We start from the raw sequence: 14,953 nt of genomic DNA, 5'->3' as shown, positions 1-14,953 counted from the left end.
ATGATTTACTGGAAAAAGCTCAAAGTCATGGGCATGATTTGCGTTCCGAACATCTTTAGCAGTGTCACATCGACAAGAATGAACTCAAGGCTCTATTAGATAGGCTCTTCATAGTTGATCGATTCAGAATCGTTCTAAGACAAGCAAGTCTTACTTGTTGAAACCGACATAGTAAAGAGCTACTGTTCTTGGTATAGACAATTGACTCCGAAAGCTAAAGATGATTCATTTACTTCAACGTTTCACAAAGAAATTGAAAGAATACGGCTATATTCATCAAACGTGAACAAAATTGACCTTGAATAGTTCAAGAGTTTAGTGAAGTACATAATCGACTTGGCAAGATATCAAAACGTCTAGATTAGATCGAGCAATGTTTGCTTGAGCCAAGCGTGACCATCACAAAGTTATGAAATTGAAATTTTCATAAATAACTCCAAAAAGAACACAGTGTGAGTTCACGGAGACCTCGATGCCATTTAAAAATGACTCGAACAATGATGGATCACATCCCTTCCTATAAAGTTCTTAAGATTTGCATGAAGGACTAATGTTACACTGAACAAAATGTTGAAGCTAAGAAAGGACGCCATATTCAGTTATGGATAGAATTATCTTCTAAATGTCTTTTAAAGTATATGTCTAAAACTCTTAGCTAGAGTGGGAGTTCATTGGCTCAGTGGGAGCTAAGTGACTCAGTGGGAGCTCACTGGCTTAGAAAGAGATAGGTGGTTGAGTAGGATCTTAATGGCTCATTAAAGGCTAAGATAGCTCAAGTGGGAGATAACTGTTTGTTTTACAATGAACTTTTACCCAAAGACAATATACATGTCTATTTGTAAGCATTCAAGTGAGACCACGGGCATTACCTCCACAACCTAATTGAGAACATAGTGTTTATTGCTCTAAGTGGTGTCTTTCTGGAAAGTAACACATTTCCAAAATGACAAGTGGGAGGAAAATGAACTCGATGAAAATCGAGCTTAGCAACAAACTAGAACGGAGAATCTCGGAAGACCTTAAAAGGGCTTTGTGAAAATACTTGATGAAGAATACTCAAAAGGACTTTACAAGTGCCTTAAAAGAGAATTCATTTCTCACAAAACATCAGAAATGTTGGAGTAAGATCAAGAAAATCAAAGGGCTTTGGAAGCGCCTTGAAACTTAGTGTTTGATGCAATAACCCCGTATAGGTATAGAATTCACCAAAGGCTTGGGTTGAATCCTATAAATTTTCTATTAAGTTAGAAATAAACCTAACACTTACAAGCATACTATTTACTATTAGATAGTAAAGGAATAATGCCTTGTAAGATAGCTACGACAAATCCAAATTCCGAATAATGGTTAGAGGCCATAAAAAATCCGAGATAGACTCCATGTTTGAAAATCATCTTTGAAACTTGATTAATTGGCATGAAGGGTGAAAGACCCATCGATTGCAAATAAGTTTTCAAGGAGAAAAATAACAAATGTGGAAATGTATATGCATACGTAGCTAGATTGGATGAAAAGTATACAATTAAATTCACGGAGTTGATTTTAATAAAAACCTATTCACCAATCGGAATGCTCAAGTCTTTTCGTGATTGTTCTAGCAAAATTGCACATATGAAATATGGCAAAATAGTTACCAAAACCGCCTTTCTAAAATAGGACTTTGGAAATGACTATGAAAATAGTTTAAGGGTCTTGAAAATCTAAATAATGCTAGATTTGAAAGCAAGCTCAAGGAATCCATTATGGCATTTAAGGAAGCATTGCATATAGGAATTGGAACGTGTTTTCTCATGAAATTAATAAGAGGATTGACTCATGGAGAAACATAAAAATTCTTATGAATAAGAAGTTTAGTGGGAACAAAAGTAAATTATATAAAGGTTCAATAAGAAGTCTACGAACTCTGTTGTGAAATAACTATCAAATGTTAAATGCTTAGATTTGAAAGTATTTGGACAATGGACCAAGCAAAAGACGATACTTAGTACGTATTGGGTATTAAGTTCTATTGTATAGACTTAATAAAATGTTTGAACGTGTAAAGGATTTTACCGTGTTAAACATGAATTAACTGAATTTGAAAGACTTTCGACCCGTATGTATAAAACTAAGTAAATGTTTGAACTAAGTATGAGATAGGCTAAATACTAAGTCAAACAAGAAAGACTCTAGTAGAGACTTTCAACCATATCAAATAACAAATAATTTAGCAAGACTCAGTGAAACTGATTGAGCTAAAATGTCACATGGATGGAATAAGAATGAGAATTACTCTGCAACTTAATCCATTATGTACGCTATGATATGGAATCGATGCAGGACTTACTTTCTTAGAGCATTTGAAGTATATATGTAGTACCAATCAACCTGAATCTATGTAATAGATCGTTAGATTGTGGCCAAGAACATCCAAAGTACTTGGATAAGTAGCAGGATGAGTTCTTTACTTGTGGAAACAAATACTATTTGAGAATTGATGTTGCAAGCACAAGCCTTAAAAAGGATTAGATCCTTAACTAGGAAGCCGTTTATAAGAACGAGCTAATAATAAGTCGCGACTTGAGAATGGTAATGTGGATGTGCATCCATGTGTAATGTGCAGGAATTTAAGGAAAATTTCAATGATCACAAGTGATTAGGGTATCCCAAATCATTGTGAGCCGTTTGGAGTGAAACCCAAGCAAAGCATCAATAGGATGTCTACTAAAATATATGTTGAGAATATTGTTGCCTTAATGGCAGTAATAAAGAAGATGTTCTATGGAAAATTCGTTGCTGAACGTTAATGATTGTAGGTTGTCAAGTTGAAGGTCTCAATCAAGGAAATGAGTGGGAGCCATCACTTGGACAATAAATCCTAAATCACATATAATCCATGAAACTCTCAAATTTTATCATCTTATTATGAAAGTGATTAGTAATGAAGATGCTAATATTAGCAAAGTAGTTATAACTAAACCTATGCAATAAGTCAACGACAACATTCACAATTGTATGAAAGAAATCAAGTATATTAGATATGGGTGTGATATCTATAGATGTTTTATAAAGAGTGATATTGTTAAAACATTCGAAAAAACCATTTATCATAAGATGAACCATTCAGGTTTTGGAGTAATTTAAAATTTCATGCAATTTTTATCACTCCGTTTGCTATTTAATTGTGGTTCAGAATTAAATAATGAATCCATTCGATTCTTGCAATATTCAAAATAGGGTATCAAGACCAGTCTTGGTAAGGAAATACCTATTTAGTGAACATTGAATATTATAATTGGAAATTATCCCTAATCGAGGTCATTTAAACGATGGACGATTAATGACCATTTGAGATTAGTGTGTAGTTTGATTTATAGCACCGTTTCTTGTTCTACAAGGACATGATTTTCATGAATCATTTGCACAGTTATTGGTTTAGAACCATACTGGATCGACCTATGAGAATACTTTAACAGATTTAAAATCGTCATAAGTATATTTCTCATTATTGCTATCGGAACTCTTTTCCTTGAACATGAGTATTGTGAGGTCTCTTGTTTGAGTACTAGTTCGTTTTTTATGTCGGTCAAACGTCTACCGTAATTGGGGATTATAACGACGGCTATCAGGCGGCTTGGTTCTCTTGGTAAGAGAAGCTACATTACAAGACTGGAAATGTCCCCCTGCTAATAATAAGGAACATGTCTTGTTGTTTACAAGGCCTCTCGAAGAGCGAGACTGTGAAAATGCATGGTCGTGCTCAGATGGATTTTAGAAATCATCTGCTTATTGACAGTCAAACTCGGATTTCGAGAAACACTTCTGGACGTAACAGGGATGACGAATAATCTTACCCTGTAGTTCATGAAGAGACATAAGAAAAGGGCTATACACTAAATGCTCACTTATCCGGAAGGACAAGTGGGAGATTGAAAGGAATAGTGTCCTTCGAACAAGTGTATTATTTTGATAGTGGGTTCAGAATTATTAGAAAGCTAATATATTCAGTAAGGTCAAGTGATCGAAATGTCTAGATGGAGGCCGCTTCCGATTAGTAATATTAATGTATAATTAATATTACAACTTAATCTTGACTGAACCCTTTGGGTCACACCAAGCAATGAACGAACCGACTCGACGAATTAATTTGGAAGAAATTAATGAGTCTCCCGAGTATTAAATATTTAGACGTCAGAAATTCGAGCTTGGAGCGTCAAAACAGATGGTCGAAGAATCCCTAATGTCAAGCCAAATTTAAGATTTGGCAAGACGGGAAAATGCTTCAAGTAACAAGTAAAATCCTAGCCACACAAAAGGCTAAAAGAGTGCGCCAAATAGGAGTGTGCCACGTGGCAGCACACATGGCAGCGTGCCAAGTTGGCAGCAGCCACGTTGGCAGCGTGCCAAGTTGGCAGCAGCCACGTTGGCAGCGTGCCAAGTTGGCAGCAGCCACGTTGGCAGCGTGCCAAGTTGGCAGCGTGCCACGTGGCAGCGCGCCACGGTTGCGGCACGTGTGACAAGGGGCCGTGGACCCGGGTGACGGGTCATGGACACGGGCCAAAAGAAAGTGGCCCAACCGAACCCAACTTGGGGCTCAAGGTTGGGTGACACATGGTTAGCTCACAATGCATGTGAGTTACCTTGGGGACCAAGTGGGAAAGTGGTCCTCACCAAACCATGTGACACTTGTTACTTGTTCCTTGGTTTAGTTAACTAAGGGATGAATTCATCGATCTTTCCACGTGGGATCTTTTTGTGAAAAAAGTCCCATATTGAAAGATGAGTGGAATTCACAAGCTATCCTTCCATATAAATAGCCAAAGCATGACTTTAGAATTTTTTGCTTTAGTAGGAGTTTAATAGGGCATTGCATTTGCAAAAACCCTTAAACTCATATAATACTCGGGTTTTGGTCAGGCCTCGCTAATCTCGAGGCAACGGACCTAAAAGTCGGAAGTCTTTTTTGCAGGTGGATTTTTGTTGGAGGCTGTGTGTTTTCGGGGCTAAGCTTTTAAGTAAGATCCCATATGGTTGGGCGAAGCACGCTCCAAACGGTAATCGTTTTATACCTTGATCTTGTGTTTAATTTAATTGTGTTTATAGTTTTATTTATTGATAGTGCGGTCTTGTTTTTGGGTTTGTTTCCGCGGTGAGTCGGACTCACCAAACCCCAACATTTCTAGCAATTTAACTCACTTTAAACAACTTATAATAATATGAAAATTGCTTAAAAACCCCTAATTAAACTCTTCTTTAATGGGTAATTAAACTCTTTTCATAAAACCATCAAAGTTGTACTTTGGGCAAAATTTCAGCATTATAATTTAATTAAAAGTCCTTCAAAACTTCATCAAAACACACTTTTATGCTTAATCACTCCATAGAATTACTAAATATATAAAAGCCCCAAATCAATTTATGAAAGAACCCTAAAAATCATAACTTTATCATTGAAAACCTTAACTTATACTACCTCTGTTGAATGTTATGTGCAACTTTGGAATATTTTATATCTCACAAATAATACTCCAAAGTTGCACAAAACTTTTAACAGAGGTAGTAATTTATATAATCTGAAAATTAACATCAAGTATAAAATGTGAAATTATATTCTTTGATTACTAAAAATATTATTTTGATACTAAATAAACATCTTTCAAACAATTAAAATAACACTCAAACTAATAAAAAAAATATGAAAACCAAGAGGAGGGAGGAAGGAAGAAGGACCGAGTGGTAACCAGGCCGGCTGGGCGGCTGCAGCACCGGTGGTCGACGGTGGCCGGAGGCAATAGGGGTGGGGTCCGATTAGTAGCAGCAGTGGGTTGTTGCTATAAGTGGGTTTTCTCCCACATAAAAAAAAAGAAGAAAGAAAGAAGAAAAATTAAGAAAAAGGAGAAAAAAAAAAGTTTAAGGAACCTTAACCGTACCGGTCGTCCTAATTATCTTATTAGGGGTGATTTTCGATTACATATTCCCTTGAAACATGCATGCAACACTGTGATCAATAAATATAGTAAAAAATCAACATTAATATTGGAAGCAATTCAACAATAAATTGTTAGTCAAATACAATCATAATAAAACTAATCATGATACTAGCAACGAGAATTAAAATAAGAGTAATTAAGTGATTAATTTCACTTTCAACATTTCCTTGAATTGTTACATCATGAATAAACTGTTAGTAACTTCAATAAATATATAAATCAAATTGAAAGAATTAAATTAAATAAAAAGTAGAGTTGATTTGGTCCATACCCTCAGTTAGTAATACCTTTCATGTCTTGGTTTAAGTATAGAACTTCGGGTGAAGTATGGACTCCTTGGAGTGCTTAGGGGAGGCTAGTGTTTATGCTAAAGAAGGAGAAGAGAAGGATTTTATGATCAAGCTTGTTGATGATTAAAAAGGGGTGATATGTGTAGGCGTCGTTCGAAGTGCGCCTACGTTAAAGCATGTGGTGAATATGCTTGGATCTCATAGGAAGTAGGAATTGACATTACAATTTGGGACAAGGAAAATAGGGAGCCGCCAACAAGTTTTTAAGGAACTTGTAAACCGTTCACGGATCATTTAAGGAAACCATGAATAAAGGGACAACGATAGGCAACAATAACGATTGACTCGTGAAGGTTACACTCCACTCATAATCCATGAGATTACTCACACCATATGGTTCGATACCACAAAAAGAGGATCGAGGATGATGGTGCGAAGTGAGTCATGGAGTCACATTCGCCCCTATTGGCCTCTACTTGATTCTTATATTGAAAGTGATTCCTGCGATCTCAAAGGCATACAAACAAAATATTTAATTTACTCCAAACTATAATTAAGATAAATTGGTTGAATATTAATGCATGCAACACATAATTCTAAATATTTGTGATCACTTGATTTAATAACAACATTAAAAAGGAACCTAAACCGGTTGTTTAAATTATCTTATTAGGCGTGACTTTCAATTACATATTCCCTTTAACATGCAATATGGTGATCAATAAATATAATAGAATAAACACTAATATTGGAAGCAATTTAACAATAAATCCAACAATATAAAATCGTTAGAAAAATTATAGAAATAAAAGGAACATAATTCTTACTTTGATTCTGTTTGCTTGCAACTATAAAATGATAAACGAGTTAGTAATTTCAAGGAAAATTAATAAAACAATAACTAAATTAAATTAAATTTAATAGAGTTGATTTGGGGCCAAACCCTCAAACAGTTCTACCTTTCACGCCCTGGTTTAAGGATAGAACCTCGAGTAAAGTATGGACTCCTTGGAGTGCTTGAAGAGGGAATTTTGAAAGAAAAAGGGTAGGCTCGTGTTTAGGATAGAGCATAGAAGAGAGAAAAAGAGAGTTAATTGATGCCCCGTACATAAAAAATGAGGGGATAATAGGGAAAATGAGTAGAGGGAACACACGGAACCCTAAAAAGATAAAAACCCTAAAAAATAACACCGCAACACGGCAGAGCACGCCGCGACACGGTGTCAGGTAGCGTTAGACGGGGGAATATCCCGTGACACGGGGGAAAATTGTGTTACGCGGGAAATATTTAGGTAACGGGAAATAAAACACGTGAAGGGTTTACACGAAAAGGACACGGAGCTGCCCCGTGGCACAGCACTGGCACCGTGTCACGGGAATGCACACCGTGGCGCGGCATTGAGCCCCGGGACGCGGTGCTTTTTGCCATGACGCGGGGAAATCTGCGTCCGTTTTTCGGTCTAAATACATTTTTGCCCTAATTTCGTTCAGCCTTTTTAAGTGCCGATTGATAATTTTGGGCCATTTCTGATTTATTATTTATTAATTGGACTAAAATAATAAATAAAATAAATAAATAAAGTTTAAACGTAAAAGGAAGCTCCAAATGGAAAGCGGTTTTAAAAATCCGCTTGCCATTATACCCAATTTTTACAAAAAAAAAACCTCTAATATTAATTGGCAAGCGATTTTGGCGCGAACCGCTTGCCAATATATATAATGGCAAGTGGTTCGGGGTTTAACTGCTTGCCATTAGTTATATTGGCAAGCGGTTCAACCCCTAACCGCTTGCCATTACATAAAAACCCTAAAACTCCGCTCTCCTTCATCCTTTTATTTCACATTTTGCGCTCTCTCTCCTCTAACTCTCTCGCGCCTCTCTCCTCTGTCATCTCTCCTCTCTCCCCTCTCCCTACATTAATTCTCCTACCCACCCATTATAATCTTCTCTTTCATCTCAAGCCCCCTTTCTTTCCCTTCTCCTCTTATCACCGACCACCAGCTGCGCGACATTCGACCACCAGCCGCGCAAAATTCGACCACCATCGAGCAAAAACAACGAACAAAAAATCCCAAAATCAAGAATGCGTTTGGGTTTTCAAGTTTTTTAGGTCAAAATCGACCATGAAAACTCTAGATCTAGAGTTTTCATGGTCGATTTTGACCTTTTAAACTATAATTTCTAGCCAAATTGGGGTTTTGGTGGATTATTTCAAGGTATTTTCCTTTTTTTTTAAAAAGGTGGGTTCGAGTTAGGGAGGCTGGAGGTGTGGGGTGGTGGGTGGATTCGGGTACAGTGGGTAGGGGTACGGTTCTGGTGAATGGGGCTGTTTCCGGCGTGGAAAATTAGGGAAGGGGGTGGCGTGGGGTAATCGGAAAAGAGGAAAGTGAAGGGTGGGGTGGGTTGGCTGGGTGCTCGTTGTGTGTGGTGGTGGTGGCTGGTGGTGGAGGGTTAGGTTAATTTTCTTTATTTTTTATAAATAAATTATGTGGTGGTGTGTGGTGTGTGTGGTGGTGGTGGCGGTGGCGGGCTGGGTTAATTTTCTTTATTTTTTTGTAAAAATAAATTATGTGGTGGTGTAGTGTGTGGTAGTGGTGGTTGCTCGTGGTGGGCCGGTGGTGTTGGTGGTCATGGCCGGTGGATTATGGAACATGTTTTTTTTTTTAAAAGAGCTTTTTTTTTTTTTTTGTATTAGATGTATTAATTTTATTACTTGTATTAATTTTTTTTGATGTAAAGGTTATATTACAACAAATAATTAATAAAAATATTAATGATTTTACATCTGTTTGGTTTGTGTATTAATTTATGTGAAAAAAACAAAAAAAATTATTTTTTTATTTTTTATTTTTTATACCCGTAATGGGCAGCGGTTTGGCGCCAAAACCGCTGCCCTTTCTCTAGTAATGGCAAGCGGTTCTCAAAGTTGTCGATTGGGATGGAGAATGATTTAAGATGTTCTGCGATCCTAAATCACTCTGTATACGCCGATACTTGCAAAAAAATATTAGTTCTACAGATAAAAGGATAGAATACATATCTGACACTAGTGTATCGGTGACAAATGAGTTTGGTAGCTTCCTATGCTTGAAGGAGTCCATCGGATGACGTTTCACTAAAACACTTTCCATGCCTGAGGAAAGTCGACTGATGAGTTTGGTAGCTTTCTAAGCCTGAAGAAACCTACCGGATGATACTTTCCATGCCTGAGGAAAGTCGACATATGAATTTGGCGTTTTTCTATGCTTGAAGAAATCCACCGGATAATACTTTCCATGCTTGAGAAAAGCCTATAGAATAATTTGGCGGTTTTTCTATACTTGAAGAAATCCACCGATAATGTTTTCCAAGCTTGAGGAAAGCCGACTTGGCGGTTTTCAATACATGAAGAAAAATCCACCGATAATGCTTTCCATGCTTGAGGAAAGCTGACTTAGCGGTTTTTCTATACTTAAAGAAAAATCCACCGATAACACTTTCCATGCTTGAGGAAAGCCAAATTGGCGGTTTTCTATACTTGAAGAAAAATCCACCGATAATGCTTTACATGCTTGAGGAAAGCCGACAACTGATATGATCGCTTCAAGATCGTCCCTGAACGTGGGCCGTAGATGATTTACCTCCAAATCGACTATCCGACCATATTAGGTGTTTAAAAAGTCGAAAATGCAACCCTAATGCTTGTTAGGGGTAAATTGGTAATTTTGGAACCCTTTAAATACCAATTAGAATTTTTCGCATAATTCCGCTGAGAAAATAATTGTCCAAAAGTTGCGAAAAATTATTCCCTCTTGGTCAAAGATGCCAAAATATTCGCCAGGAGGTTCAAAAATCGTGCAGGACAAATCGATAAGAACCACGTCACGTGGAGAATTCCCACGACACGGTGGCAGACCCCGTCTAACGGTGGGAAACCCCATGACGTGGGATATTTTCTTTGCTGAAATATTTAACGCGCTTTGATAAAAATGTCGGGCCACGCGCAAAAAAGTCGTCAAGCGGTAACGGGGTAAATAGAACGGGATTTTAGGGCCGTGAAACGGGATTCCCCTTTTGTTTTAAATTCGAGGCAAACAACTAGTATTCCCATTTTCCTATTCTTTTCCATTACCATTTTCTCACTCTTCTCCTGCTTTCTCTTATCCCCCTTTTTTTATTTTTTATTTTGCCAATCATCGGGCCATGGTTTTCAGCATCGGCGGACGTCAGACCTCACCGTGTCACGGCGTCTGTAACCGCGCCGTGGCGTGTCTTTTTGTGTTGGTTTCACCGTAACTGCTGTTCGAGTACTCACCGGAGCTATTAGAGGGTAGCCGCTACTGTCAGAGTGTCACCGGGACACGCGGAGACTAATTGTGTCACGGCTTAGACCACCGTGTCGCGGTGGTTGCGCTACAGAAATCCTGCGGTTTTTCAAGCTTTTGGAGCTCAATTCTCCACCAAATTTGCTCTAATTTTTTGCTATTTTCCTCATTTTCGATTTCTCACAAGGATCCATGTAAGTTTTCTTTTATTTTTTCTCAAATATTGATGTAAAATGCCATCTTTGCTTGAAACCCTAAAAAAATCAAATTGGGGGGTCTTTTTTAATTTTGAGCCTCTATGTCAAAATTCTTGTTATGAATTAACTTGTATATGAATGTATGTTTGTTTGTGAGCAATTTAAGACCAAGTTTGTGTGATTTGGTAAAGAATTGAGCAAATCACCATTTTTTTGGTACTACTTGTGTGAAATGGTGTTCTTGTTGTCTATGTTATTTCTTTGCACTTGAAATGGTGATATATTGGTTGTAGATCTTGTAACATATGCCATGATGTGGCGATCTATTGTTCTTGTGCAATTTCGGAATATGCTTTGTTTTGTGTATGTACTATATTGTCATGGAGAACATAGTATCATGCGATTATGAGAACTGTAGTATTAGTTCGTCATGGAGAAACTAAATACTAGAAATAATTCTATTATATTGCTAAATTTTTAGCCTTGAGGTAAAATTTTTGCGTATAATAGAAAATGCAACTTGAGGTAGTTGTTAAGCCGCTTTTGAATAAATAACTAAATAACTTAGGAAATGATGCTAAGTATTTAGATTTTTATTTTTGTAATAGCATGCCTAGACAACGGGATCGCGATCTTTCTACTTGTGGCCGGCGCCAGGCTTTTTGAGAGGATACTCCCACAGATTCTGAGGGCATGGACGACGATGCCTTAGAGATCGAGCCTAACCCTTCTTCGAGTAGGTGTAGGTGGATTCCACCTTCGTGGACACACCAGACGAGTTGGTTTTCTATCATGAGAACCACATTTCTCACCGTCCACTTGTCGGCATAGTCGATGGCACGCTTCGCCATCATGGATCCGGAGCTGGAAATTTGATTCCCCGACTATACGGGATTACCACGAGGGATCCTGTCACTAACGCCTTATGGGAGTCTGCTGGTTTAGGAGATTTCTATTCAGTGGTTGTAGGATTTCGCAGCCCCCGGGGTTGTGGCTCGACAAATGTTTGTGCGTTGTTAGAGTATTTTTTGGATATTACCAAAACTTTTCACTTCGCTTGGGGGGATATGACAGTGACCCCCTTGGATTTTGGCATGATTAGCAACTTACACTTCACTGAGTGGGTCGTACGACAGATTCTTGACTTCACTTGGGGGGCAACTGAGGTAGTAGATTTGTTAGGTCCGGTCGTTCAGCATATCAGGACTTAGCCGGTGCCTCGAGGTGGTCCTAAGAGTGGGCGATCAGAGTTGGCTTATGTTCTTGCACATGGCATTGACATAGCTGAGACAAAACCGGAGCATCGAGTGCGGATCTTTATCTTGATTCTCATTTCCGGGACTCTTTCTCCTGATAAGAGTTCACGTGCGCTCGTTTGCTACCTTCCTTCTCTAGTTAGGATTAGTGAGATGGGATCCTATAGTTGGGCTAGCCATAGATATGATGATTTATTCTCGTCGCTGCGTCATGGCTGCAGGCAGCTAAATGACCAGGCCCCTGTCGCTGTCTACGGTTTATGGAGAGTCGTAGAGGTGACGATCTTTCTTCCTCTTGTCTTGTTTTAACTAGTTTAACTCATGTGCTTAGAGACTATTTTTCATTGCAGCTGTGGTTCTATGAGTACTTTCCGGGATTGGCCCCTTGACGGCGTCGTGGAGCGGTCCATGATTTACCTGTTAGAGCCAGCTGGCATGACTGAGGCGAGTCACAAGTGGAGTCCGTATCTACGCTGCGCGGGCTGCTGCGCCGAGGCACCTCTTCTGTTGGTGTAAGAATTGATTTTGCAGCATGTTATTCTCTATCTTGATGTTATTTTTTGGCATTCATTACAACTTATTATGGTTTTCAGGTTGCTGTTGAGATCTAGTATCGGCCTTGGGCTGGAATGACTGATCTTCCCGAGGCCTTGCATCTTTCGGCGTACCGTACTGTTTTTGTTGGTACTGCACGCTATGCTTGGTATCTTGGGGAGCACGTTGTTCGTCAGCACAGCGCTGACCGCTTTAAGGTGCCTTTGCCTCCACCGGAGTCAATGCTGGACTCATGTTTGCTTGGGGCATTGATAAACAGGGGGAGCGCAACACTTTTCCTTGGCAGGAGCTTATGCATATGGAAAGCGATTATTCACCGGACAAGCTTCCTTCATTCGCTCCTCCACCTCGTTTTCCTAAGGTATGATTTCTTTTGAGAATATTGTTGTTAGTCTCTATTTAAATCGTCAAATAACTTGATTATTCGATCGTATTTTCAGACTATTGCTCGTCCTAGGGGCAAGATTGAGGTCCCGCCTCAATCTGTCCGTTACCCGAGGCCGATCGGTATTACTGAGGATCATATTGCTAATGCGCTAGAGGGTTTTAGACAGGCATAGGAGTCTCTGCCTGATGTGTTTTTTACGGTAAGCTTTTTGACACGTTATTCATCCTTTTTAATACCGCTTGTTTAGGTGTTGCTCGAAGTGCGCCTACATTAAAGCATGTGTGAATATGCTTGGCACTCATAGGAAGTGGGAATTGACATAATACGATTAGGGACAAGGAAAGTAGGGAGCCGCCAACAAGTTTTTGAAGAACTTGTAAACCGTTCACGGATCATAAAAGGCAACCACGATAAAGGGACAACGATAGACAACAACGATTGACCCGTGAAGGTTACACCCCATTCATAATCCATGAGATTACTAACTCCATATGGTTCGGAACCACGAAAGGAGGATCGGGGATGATGGTACGAAGTGAGTCATGGAGTCACATTCGCCCGTATTGGCCTCTACTCGATTCTTATAGTGAAAAGTGATTTTTGCGATCTCAAAGGCATACAAATAAAGATTCAATTTGCTCCAAGCTATTATTAAGCTAAATTGGTTTAATATTAATGCAACATATAATTCTAAAATATCGTGATCACTTGATTAAACAACAAGATTAAAAAGGATCCTAAACCGGTTGTCCAAATTATCTTATTAGGCGTGATTTTCAATTACATATTCCCTTTAACATGCAATGTTGCGATCAATAAATAATAATAATAGAATAAACATTAATATTGGAAGCAATTTAACAATGATAACGTTAGTCAAATCAAATATAAAATAAACTTAATCATGATACTAGCAATATTAAAATAAGAGAAATTAAGTGAATCAATCACTCAATTTCCGTGTTTCCTTGAATTGCTACATCATGAATAAATTGTTAGTAACTTCAATAAAAAATATAAATCAAATTGAAAATTAAATTAAATAAATATAGATTTGATTTGGTTCAAACCCTCAGTTAATTATACCTTTCACGCCTTGGTTTAAGTATAGAAGTTTGGGTATTGTACGAACTCCTTGGAGTGCTTAATTAGGGTAAGGAATGGAAGAATAGGGTGGCTAGTATTTAGGCTAAAGAGGGAGAAGAGAACTAATTTGTGATCAAGCTTGTTGATGATTGAAAAATGGGAGATATGACCTCTATTTATAGAGAAAAAAGAGGGGTCGAAGAATCAAGAAAAGATAAGAATTCGAATCGGATAAACTCTTGCGATAGACAGCAGTTTTTGCGGTTTTTGTTTTTATCATATCTTTTGATCTAGAAATCGGAATGAGATAAATAATATATCGTTGAAAAGATCATGAAATCTAATTTCTAACCCAATTTTGGATTAAAATATTTTATAAAATAAAAGATATGACCGAAATAGTGAGACAATGTCAGTTTTGGATAGAGTTTGATATTTTATTCATATCTTTTCCGTTATACCTCGGAATTGATATTATAATATATCATTGGAAAGATAAAAACTATGAGGCACGAAAATAATGTCTGTCTATCTTTGAACGTCTTTCAATTCGGATAGAAATAGGATTTTCAAAACGAAAAGTTTTATTCAATTTCAAACTCTTTAATCTTATCTTTTCAAAAAGGATAATTAAGATCTTTTAGAAACTTGTAGAAGCTTCTAAATAATCCTAATTGGTTTAGGAATGGGATTAAATAATTTGGACCCTCCACATGATCATTGGGTCGTAGGTAAGGTGGGCTTAGGTTTGGTTTGGGTTCAGTTTAATATTTTGGTCATAACGTATTCGTTATAACTCGGATTTGGGCTAATAATATATCGTTGGAAAGTTCTTTTAAAGCCCTATCAAAATATTAAATCATTGGACCCAGATTATGGAACAAAATAAACTGGAATAAACGTTTTT

The sequence above is a fragment of the Chenopodium album genome, chromosome 8, assembly GCF_948465745.1.
Source record: "Chenopodium album chromosome 8, dcCheAlbu1.1, whole genome shotgun sequence".
NCBI lineage: Eukaryota > Viridiplantae > Streptophyta > Magnoliopsida > Caryophyllales > Amaranthaceae > Chenopodium > Chenopodium album.
Note: the sequence above shows the minus strand (reverse complement) of the source record.